The following is a 10,663-nucleotide window of genomic DNA, read 5'->3' as shown; positions in this document are numbered from 1 at the left end:
ATATGCATTTATTTCAGCGTAGGGGAATATCTTCCTTTTTATTTGTTTCATATACGCGAATATCTTCGTGTGTGTGTGTGTGTGTAATAAACAAGGTTCGATTAAAAATTTAAGCATTATTTGAAAGTTTTTTCAATTGATTTAGAAATAAATATGTAATGGTACAAATTTTACCATTTAATTTGTTTATTTCAAATTAAATTTAGATAATAGTGACTCTACAGGCTTTACCAGTTCCTTTACATTACCTATAGCGACTTTACAGTGCCTCGATAATTCGCGGATTATCTATCAACTTGGCCTTTCAAAATGCCGAAAAAATGTCCGAGTATCCAATGATCTACAGTCCCTGAGCAGAATATTACGCCACCCCTCTCGAGATGCGTTTGGGTAAATTTGTCACGGTCGTAAATAACTCATTATGGGAACTTTTGGCCTCATTTTTTTTGTGATCTTATCCTTAAATGCAACTCTATTCACTAGCAAAAAATATCGGTGGATTATCCCTCAAAAGGTCTTCAAAAACAAAAGAAAGATGTTTGAAATCGGTTTGCGTCTGAATTTTGTTCAATATTGACGTGCGTTTCCGTTAAAATCATTCATTATTTTGTGAAAAGCACTGTGTTTTTTTCTCTTTTACTGCAACTTTATCATATTTCTAAGGTAAGTTGGTATATAATATCTCGAAATTTTACTTTGTATTATGATTTAAATTGCGTGTAAAACTTTTATTGGATTTTTTTAGATGGGTAGAAAATCAGATCTTTCTAAAGAAAAAATTGCAAGCATTACATCATTATTAAATACAGGAAAGTTTTCTCAAAACAAAATCGCGACAATGGAGGGTGTTAGTAGGGCGTCTATTAGAAAAATAAAACAAAATCTGGAGACTGATTGCGACCCCACACTCAATCGGCGAGCTAATAGTGGTACTAAAAATATTCAACAACAATTAAAGGACGAAAACGTGAAATATCGTCAACAGTACGACGTCGTTTGGTCCAAGCTGGATTGAAAGTACGGCGACCTGCAAAGAAGCCAATTTTGACCAAAATAATGCGAAAATCTCGTTTAAATTGGGCCAGACAGCATCAACACTTCTCTCTGGATGATTGGAAACTGGTAATTTAATATGAAAAAAAAAAATTATGAAATTAGACTAAATTTACAAAATCATTAATATGTGATTAATATTTGACCAACCTACCTTAGAAATATGATAAAGTTGCAGTAAAAGAGAAAAAAACACAGTGCTTTTCACAAAATAATGAATGATTTTAACGGAAACGCACGTCAATATTGAACAAAATTCAGACGCAAACCGACTTCAAACATCTTTCTTTTGTTTTTGAAGACCTTTTGAGGGATAATCCACCGATATTTTTGCTAGTGAATAGAGTTGCATTTAAGGATAAGATCACAAAAAAATGAGGCCAAAAGTTCCCATAATGAGTTATTTACGACCGTGACAAATCTACCCAAACGCATCTCGAGAGGGGTGGCGTAATATTCTGGTCAGGGACTGTATATCCCAGAATTCCTAATAGAAACGCTGTGGGATATAAATATGGGTTGCGTAGGGGTGAGTTCAGGATCCAAATGAAAGGCCATATTCGCTTCACAGCATTTATTCAACGATTCAGGAGGTCCACACAAGATGAACGCTCGTTCCGAGTAGTTAATTTTCACTTCGAGTATGTTGTTGGCTAGCCCCATAAATTTTTCGTAGTGTTGGTCGTCTATATTTAATTCTCCTGTGTAACAATACTTCAGTATTGCATCGATAACTTCAAAGTCAAAAGGGGAAAAGGTCTTACTCAAGTTATTTTTGTTTCTCCTAAGGAATCCAAGAGATTTATATGCTTTATTAGTAATGAAGGAAATATGTTCAAAGTAGTCGGGTCTATTATTAACCCATTTGATCCCAGAGCTCGCGTGAAAACACAAGTCCCATGTGCCCAGAACTATTTTTTCGTTTATTTTCCAAAATCTTTGAATTATTTCATGGAAAATATTTTTTATAGGATAGGGATGGATAATTAATTGATTTTTCAACATTTTTAATTTTTTTCAGGGTGGTGTCGTGAACGACGTTTTGGGCTAATGAAACATGTTTTTTTATTTTTATTATTTTTTACTACATTTTTGGAAAGAACATATATACATATGTACATAGAATAAAAAAATAATTAAAATATAATACAAAAATCATTATAAAAAGTATTATAACTGATTATGTGACAATGGAGTCACATAATCAGTTATAATACTTTCTCACTGGTTATTTGTAATTTTATTGTTAAGAAATTTACAAAATTAATTTTAAAAATAACAAACACGCATCTCTTCGTTAAAATGATATTTTCAAATCGCATAACATAACACACGTCGGAGGTATCAACCGTGCGCCTGCTATCGCTATTCAAGGCCATCTACCGGCTTTACAAAACTTGCCGGAACCACACAATTCGCTAGGGTGCGACCACATAAAAAAATATCACGTTGCGATTTTTATTGACTGGCAATATTTTAACTGTCAAATATATAAATCGAATAAATACGTCAAAGTGATCAAATACAAAACGGAACACATGGTTTGGTTATAATACTACAATAATACAAGTCGGAGTCATGCGTGCTGTGCATGAATGAAAGCATTTGGAGGACCGAATGACGAACCCGAGAGCCCTCGACGCTCGAGCTATAACATTGTCAATATGTTTAAAGGATAGATCAGAGTTTAAGATGACTCCCAAATCTGTAATTTCCGATAACTTAATGAGTCCCATGTCCGTTGATTGAATAAGGAAAATCAACTGGACATAGTTTTCTGGTGAAGGATATGCAGGAGCATTTTGCGACATTAACTTCTAACTTATTTAGGCTGCAATAAGCCTTCACAGCCTGAACAAATCATCTTGCAGGTCTAAAGCATCTTTACGGCTGTCTATTCTATTGAATATCTTCATGTTATCAGCGAATAATAATATATTTGAATTTTGAAAACATTTTTCAATATCAAAAACGAAGATGTTGAATAACAGAGGTCCCAAGAGGGAGCCTTGTGGAACACCATAAGGAATATCCATCCTTCTCGATGTAAATCCATTTAATAAGGCAGCAATATATAGTAAATCTATCAAAATCTTCTTGCAGTTTTAGCAATCGTCTATAGTGTTATAGGGGATGGACGAATGAGACGACTGGCATGTTAATGCACGTGTTTTATTTATGACAGCTGAAGGCAGAGTGAGGTAGCTAACTCCGAACACAATCGATTTGGTCCCCACTCGCAGGAAGGTGACCAAATCCAGGAAGGTGATCCAGCGAAATTTTCCTTGGATTTCGAGGAACCAAAGTTTAGTAAGAAGTAGGTGTAGGTTGGTTTTATCGAATGCTTAGTATCAATAATACCAAATAATACCGCTGACCGCTGAAAATGCCCCCCACGTTGGTGAATTATAAAATTCTCGTAGAATATCTGTCACGCGTTCTTTTGGTACGATCAGTTGTCGTATCTGTCTACTTCCAGTTGTTCTCTCCCAATTGCGGTACAATTTATTTTCTTCTGCCGTTAGGGAGTCCCATTGGGCTCAGAGAGTTTTTGTTTCTGGGTCTTCTATGGATACGATCCCACGATGGTCGCTGCCCGGTCCGCTTCCACTCGATCGTTTCTGAGTTGTGGCGTCGTTTGTCTCCTCCGGCTGAATTCCTATTTGTAGTACTTCAGTATTCCATCGATAATTTCAAAGTCAAAAGGGGAAAATATCTCTCAATTTGCTGCACGCTGATAAGAAAACTAAGTGCACGTAGTAACTCAAGCTTCGAACAAAAAAAAATGACATCGCAGTGCATCTCTCGTTTTATGGCATGGCAGTTCGATTTGCAGCAAAATCGGATTCGCCTTCACTACGAACATCTTGTTTCTGATTTTCTCTTGGTTTTCTCCAATTGGATAGACATGCAGCGAATGATAATTGGTGGCTATCGAAAGTTGTTGATAACAATAAATTAAATATGTATGTACATACATTTTATTTTATTTAAAAAAAATCAACACTACAATTACTTGACAGGTAGGATCAAAGCGTCACTGTGGTTATAATACATATACAAGGTGTCTCAAAATAAAGTTTATATTTAGTGGATCGATTAAAAAAAAAATAAGCCGTTTATCGAAAAAATGTTTATTAATTATTAAAGTACACAATTTGGGAATTTATTTTTTAAAAATAATACCGTCCAAATGTAGACCCTCGCGTTCGCGGCACTCATTTAATCGAACAGTAAAATTACTTATGAAGGCTCGGCAGGTGGACTCAGTGATGGCTGCCATTTCGTGACGGATATTTTCTTTCAAATGCGCCAGGGAAGTCGGTTTATTGACGTAAACTTTAGATTTAAGATAAGCCCATAGGAAAAAGTCCATAGGGGTTAAATCAGGACTGCGTGGAGGCCAATTTATGTCACCTCTCCTGGAGATCAATTTGCCTGAGAAAATTTCACGAACTCGTGGCAGAGACGTATGTGACGTTGCTCCGTCCTGCTGGAAGCATGTTCTTTGGTTATAGCCAGGAAAGTTTTGCAGTTCAGGCACCAAGAAGTCGTCTAACATCTCCACATAACGCTCTGAATTCAATTATAAACTTTCTTTTGAGACACCCTGTATAATACAAGAATAACACAAATAATAAAAATATATAAAGCATGTAAGAAATATGTATAATAAAAAATAAAAAAATTATATCGTGCTATGTACGTTGGATGTGTTCGGCCAACTCAACATAACTGGCATTGAAGAGATCCAAGGAATGTGCCAGTAAGTTAGGGAGTCGTTCTAGTCCTAATTGGCAACAAGAAATCGTGTTTTCGTAAAACTCTGATTTTCCGGGGCCAAAAATTTTAGCTTCTTCTAGATAGCGGGATTGTGAATCTCTCCTAATAATTTTATGAAATGTTTCCCAAGAAATAGACCTCTTTTCTTTGCCAAGGAGTTGAACCCCAAAGATCCGAAGAAAAATGCACTAGGCAACAGATATGGATAAAATCCAAATGTCTTCATATATAAAAATCTGAGGAATTTTTTTTTGGACTTGTTCAAACGTCGGAATAACGATCTTGATAGGGTGACCATACAATAGAGCCAGACTCAAGCACACTGCGGACTAATGTACAATATAATAGACGAATGGTAGCGAGCCATAGGTCTGTCGAATTACGGATTATATTATACATAATATAATACGTTCTCGTTGAACTAAAAATGAACGAATTTTTTTCAATAGCCTGGCAACCACATCTTAGCCGAGTAATAACTAGATACAGTATAGTAGTAAATGACTCAAAAAGTCGAAATTATTTTTATAATGTGGGGTTTCAAGTAAGGGAAGATTTCAATTATATTTACAGTAGATTCCGATATATCTTTTTCTTTTCTCATCGGAAATTTAGCATATACATACATGGCCAAAGTTGTTGCACTTGTAACATTTCGGTCCTCTGTATTTGTTTTCGTCTGTATTCTTCTTTTGATAAGTGTATTTGTTTTCTTCTGTATTCTTCTTTTGATAAGTGTATTTGTTTTCTTCTGTATTCTTCTTTTGGTAAGTGTATTTGTTTGACACTCCGTCGTCTTTTCTCGAATGCCAGGGAACACCTTATCTATCATTTACTTTTTCGTATGTTTCCGCTTTCTTTTTGAATTCTTTAAAAGTTTTAGCGCCATATAAAACTATTTTATTTGAGCTTTCGTCTCGAATACCATCAATAACATACTGGATGATTACTTCTGCCTCTAGGTTTATCCGACTATTTCTCGCATTTTTATTATATATTCTTTGATTCTCTCTTCTCGTCGTTTTACTCTAGTCATTAATAATTTATGTATTAATGCACTATTTGTAACTGTTTTAAATTCTTCTATTATACTATTTTTGTATGAACAATTTTACCACTCCCGTCAATGATTTTTTTGCATACATGAGCTTCCTTAAGTCGTCCCAGTTTGTCATCTGAGCAAGCTCTTCAAATTCCTCTATCCATTTCTCCACAGGATAGTCTTCATTTCCGTTAAACGGCGATATAGAGTCTTCTACATCTCGAAATGACAGTAAGGCGCCTCTCGTCTTGATATCTGGACCTGCTTAAAACTTCCTAAGCTTTGTTCATCTTCTTCCTTGTCTTCTTGGTCGTTTTCCTCATCTTGGTTTGCTTCTTCATTGTCTTCTCGGTCGTTGTCCTCATCTTGGTTTGCTTCTTCATTGTCTTCTTGGTCGTTGTTCTCGCCTTGGTTTGATTCGTCATTTCCTTTCTTCTTCTTCATCTTGGACCAAATTGTTTAAAAATGACCCAATGCGATCGGCAATATCGTTCACTGTCCCGATTACTTTTACATTTAAAATCCGACATATCGTTATGAGATTATTTAGAGGCATATTCTTTATATTTTCTATTATCATATTCTTCCGATGAAGTATCCAATTTATAGCCCGAAAATGCCCTTAATTTCTATCTTAACTGCCTCGACTCAACTGTTCTGTTCCTCGGTCGCTGATGATACGCGATTGATTCCCAAATGTTCTCTGCTGTGTCATTAACTTAACACTTCTTTCGTCGTCGTCGCCTTAGTCGGATATAGCCACGTGGATTTAGTAAAACCATCGACAATTGCCAGTATATAATTATAGATCTTTGCTGTTGACGCTAATGGCCCCAGATGATTGAGGTGATATCATGGTTCGGTTTTTAAAAAAAATTAACTTTGTTGCCGTCAATGCACATAAGGACGGATTCTGTGATGGGGCTACCCAACAGGGCGGCACCCGGGATACTTTTATCGTCCATCACGTGGAATTCTGCCATGAATTTGACGTCATCAGCAATGATTTCGGCAGCGAACCTCCCTTTCGTCGAAGCCTCACCTCCCAATACTGCTCACTTTTATTGCCAGTGTTCTGTCTATTCGGACTCCGAGTCGTCAAGCTGTGGAATCCGTAATAATATTAATTTGGCTACCAGTATCTATTATTGCAGTTAAAGGGACTTTGTTGATACTGACTTCCTTTTCGACGTTCTGGTTCCTGTTCTCTTTCATTGTCAAGACAGTCTTTCTTTTCGTACCGTTGCACTAAGTTGCTAGGTGCCCAAATTCGTTGCACTTGAAACAACGAGTTCCTTTCTTCTTAAATCTGCAGTCGGCTGCTAAATGGTCCCGGCCACCGTAATTGTAGCACTGCTGTTTCTCTTTTTCTCGGTTTCTCACGGGCCCCGCCACCCTGGGTTCGTCGTCCTCTCTGATTTTCTCACACTGCGTAACTCGCGTCTTCAGTTCCTTGATAGATCGAGCCCCGCTCAGCGTCATTTGTTCGTATTTGTTGGAACCGAGTCCATCTATTATATATGAAATAATCGCTTCCTCCTCGATAAAGTTGCACTTCGTTGCGATTCCCTTCATTCTGTAGATGTAACTTATACTATCTTCACCTTTTCTCTATCCTCAATTCCCTGTGCACGTCCGCACTATTCAATTGATGACCGAACTCTGGTCAACCTTTTCTTCAGTATCGCCTGCGTGGTTATGCCCGTTACTGAAACTAGAAAATCCTCAGCAGTCCCCTCACACAGCATCCGCCCATACACCAATTGTTGTGTCTCCGTCCAACCGAGGATTTGCGTGTGTTCTTTGAGGCGCTCAATCCACGCTGCAACCGGGCTATTTCTCCCGTTATATTTCGGCAGGCCGAAACCACCCTCCAAATCTCAGAAATTAAATTGCGTTACATCCCTCGTCTTTGCCACTGGCGTTGTCGTCTTCCTCGTCGTTGGCGTTGTGGGCGTCATTAACTGTATGATGATGATGCAGTAAAAACATCAAGGCTCCCAGAAAGCAGGTTAAGTAATCGAATAGCTTTTGAAAGGGGTGAGTCATCAAGTACATGAATTCTGGCCCGAATTGGCAGAAATAGAGTTCTGGAGCGAGATTATCTCAGTTTCCCAGGTACCCAAAGTTTAAGGTTACACAGAGCTTCAGGAAGATGACATTCGCCCCTTAGAATTTTCAGAAAAAGCTTACCAAGTTGATTGTTTCAACGTGAAGCTAAGGAGTCAAAGCCCAAGGAGCCCATGACAAACTTACTGGGAAATAAGTAGGGATAGCTCAGAAATTTTCTTTGCACTCTCTCTAACATGAGGGTATACTTCAAATGATTAGGACTCCATATGGTCGAGCCAGATTCAAGTAAACTGCGCACCAATGTGGTTTAAAGTAAACGTATCACTCTGCTGCTATTAAAGGCGCGCGAGTTTCTGACGACGAAGCCTAATGTTTTCGTAGCCCTATTGCACACATCTTGGACATGAGAATTAAAATTCCAGACATTTAAAAAAGTAATTCTCAAATCCTTGACACGTGTGTGACGGGCAAGAATAGTATGTATATAATATCGTACGCGGGAGTTAATCCATTTTATGCGTAACTTAGCTTTTCGGAGTACTGCCTGCGCTTTGTTGCTGGCGATCCTTAACATCTCTACTTTGGTATCGTTGAAAACCTTGAACAGGCTGACCACTTGGCCTTCTCCAGTTTTAGCGGTCCCAGTTAGCACTGAGGGCATCCATTTCATCTTTGCACTCTTCACTTTCGTCCAAGTCCCGCACCTCTAGCTTCGTCATCGGCGTCAGTCTCCTGACCATTGTATTGCTGTCCAATGCTGTTGTGCTTTCCTCTCAAGCTCCAATATAATCATGCCACTACGGGTTTTTCTGATGCGTTCGACCTTGCATTCCGTTTTTTTGATGTTCCCTGTTTTTATTTTTAAGAGTTTCGGCATACGTGTTCCCTCATTCTTGGTTCAGTGCTATCGCTTCGGTTTTTGGGCGTAGTAATTTAGCTGATTTCATATGTTGGGCATTCTTGTATTGTTATCGTTGCTGATACTATCGTCCGTTCTTCTAGCTGCTTGACCCGCCAGTGCCATTGACACGTGAAATATTGAAGTGAACTTCAAGTGCAAGTTTAATACCTGTTCTATAAAAAGTATACACGTATGTACGTTTGGTTCATAAATAATTTCACACGAGACAAATGGGACGCTTAAAATTAGTAAGAAACTATGAACATTCTTAAATTGTGTTCATTTATTAATAATAAAAACATGATTTGATATAACATGTACTTTTATTTTCCATAGATACACAAACATAAAAAAGGACTTTTCATAACGTTTACTATTCTGTATTAAGTGTAATGATCTGGTTACTACATGTTTTTGTTTGCGAATATATTCTGTTTGTTATCATACAAGTTTATCAAGCTGTATGGGAAGTGGTTTATTTGAAGTCCTTATCTGGTGGTCGGAAACGGGTATTTCATAAAATCTATAATAATCCAGTTGCGAATTTTGAAATATAATTGTGAAGTTCTATCGTTTTTTTCTATCGTATGTTCGCATTTTTTAGTGATTGTAGATACTAATACAGTACAAAATTCTATAAAATAAAAAACAAAATTGATATTTAATATATATATATACATATAATAAATTGCTGATAAAGGATTTCAAAGAGTTCAATTGAGCGGTCGCTTATATGTTATTTCCAATGGAATAAACGGAAAATGCATTTATCGTAAAATAAAAAAGTTAGATGGATACATATCGCATCTACGATATGTATCTATCTAATGGTATTGTTTTGATTAATCGATGAAACCAAATATGACAAAGCTGTATATGTAGATTAACACTTTTTCTACAATAGTTATTTATGTTATATAATATTAATTGATTTTTACTTTTGAAAAAGAAACCATTATGAATGTGCAATTTCCACATTTAATTTTGATTTTTCTAAGACGAGGTCTTTTTTGTAAAAGTTTCAGTACAACACAATTTTAAAATGTTGAATCATCTGAGTAAATATTAATATCGCTTTTTACTCGCATTTATAACTATCATATATCCCCCCCCCCCTCCCATTACAAGAGTCAAGAACTAATCGTGTTCGTTGGGTGCGGGTCAGTAGATAGCGAACGTTACAACAGAGTGCTATACTTCTCAAGCTCATTCTATAGATATTATTATATATCATTCTATAACATTCTACCACATTCTGTATCATGGGGGACTTGGAAAAAGATTCAGGAACATCTTCCACTTTGAAATATCACAGGATCAACTACTGTTTTCGTTTCTACCCACAGGTCAGCTATTTTCTATCTACTATGCACTGAACCAGTCAATCGGCGACTCCAAAAATTCATATTTTATCTCATGGTCAATTTCAGGAGTGAGTTGACTTCGATTCAATCAACCATGGACATCTTCATCTTTGGGATGTTTTGAGTGCTTTGCTGGTTTTCAAGTCCTGCACACGATTGCTGATCTCCAGCGTGTCAAGATTCAGAAAAAATATGCCCCACAAGCTCTATTTGAGATTTTTCATGTGCATTTTTTTATTATATATCCGTGTTGTACGCGTCTACTTGCTACACTTATCTACGTGATTAGTGAGTTTACTGTGTTGGCAGTTAATGGCACTTTTTGAAGTCCTCTATTGGCAAATCCCGTCGAACCAGTGGGTTCACTTTTTCGCCGTTTTCAGCTGTTGCGTTCGTCTTGACTTTTTCAACATGTCGGAGGACACATCCAGTATCGGATATCTTGCA

This window comes from Arctopsyche grandis, chromosome 10, assembly GCF_051622035.1.
Source record: "Arctopsyche grandis isolate Sample6627 chromosome 10, ASM5162203v2, whole genome shotgun sequence".
In the NCBI taxonomy this organism is placed as follows: domain Eukaryota; kingdom Metazoa; phylum Arthropoda; class Insecta; order Trichoptera; family Hydropsychidae; genus Arctopsyche; species Arctopsyche grandis.
Note: the sequence above shows the minus strand (reverse complement) of the source record.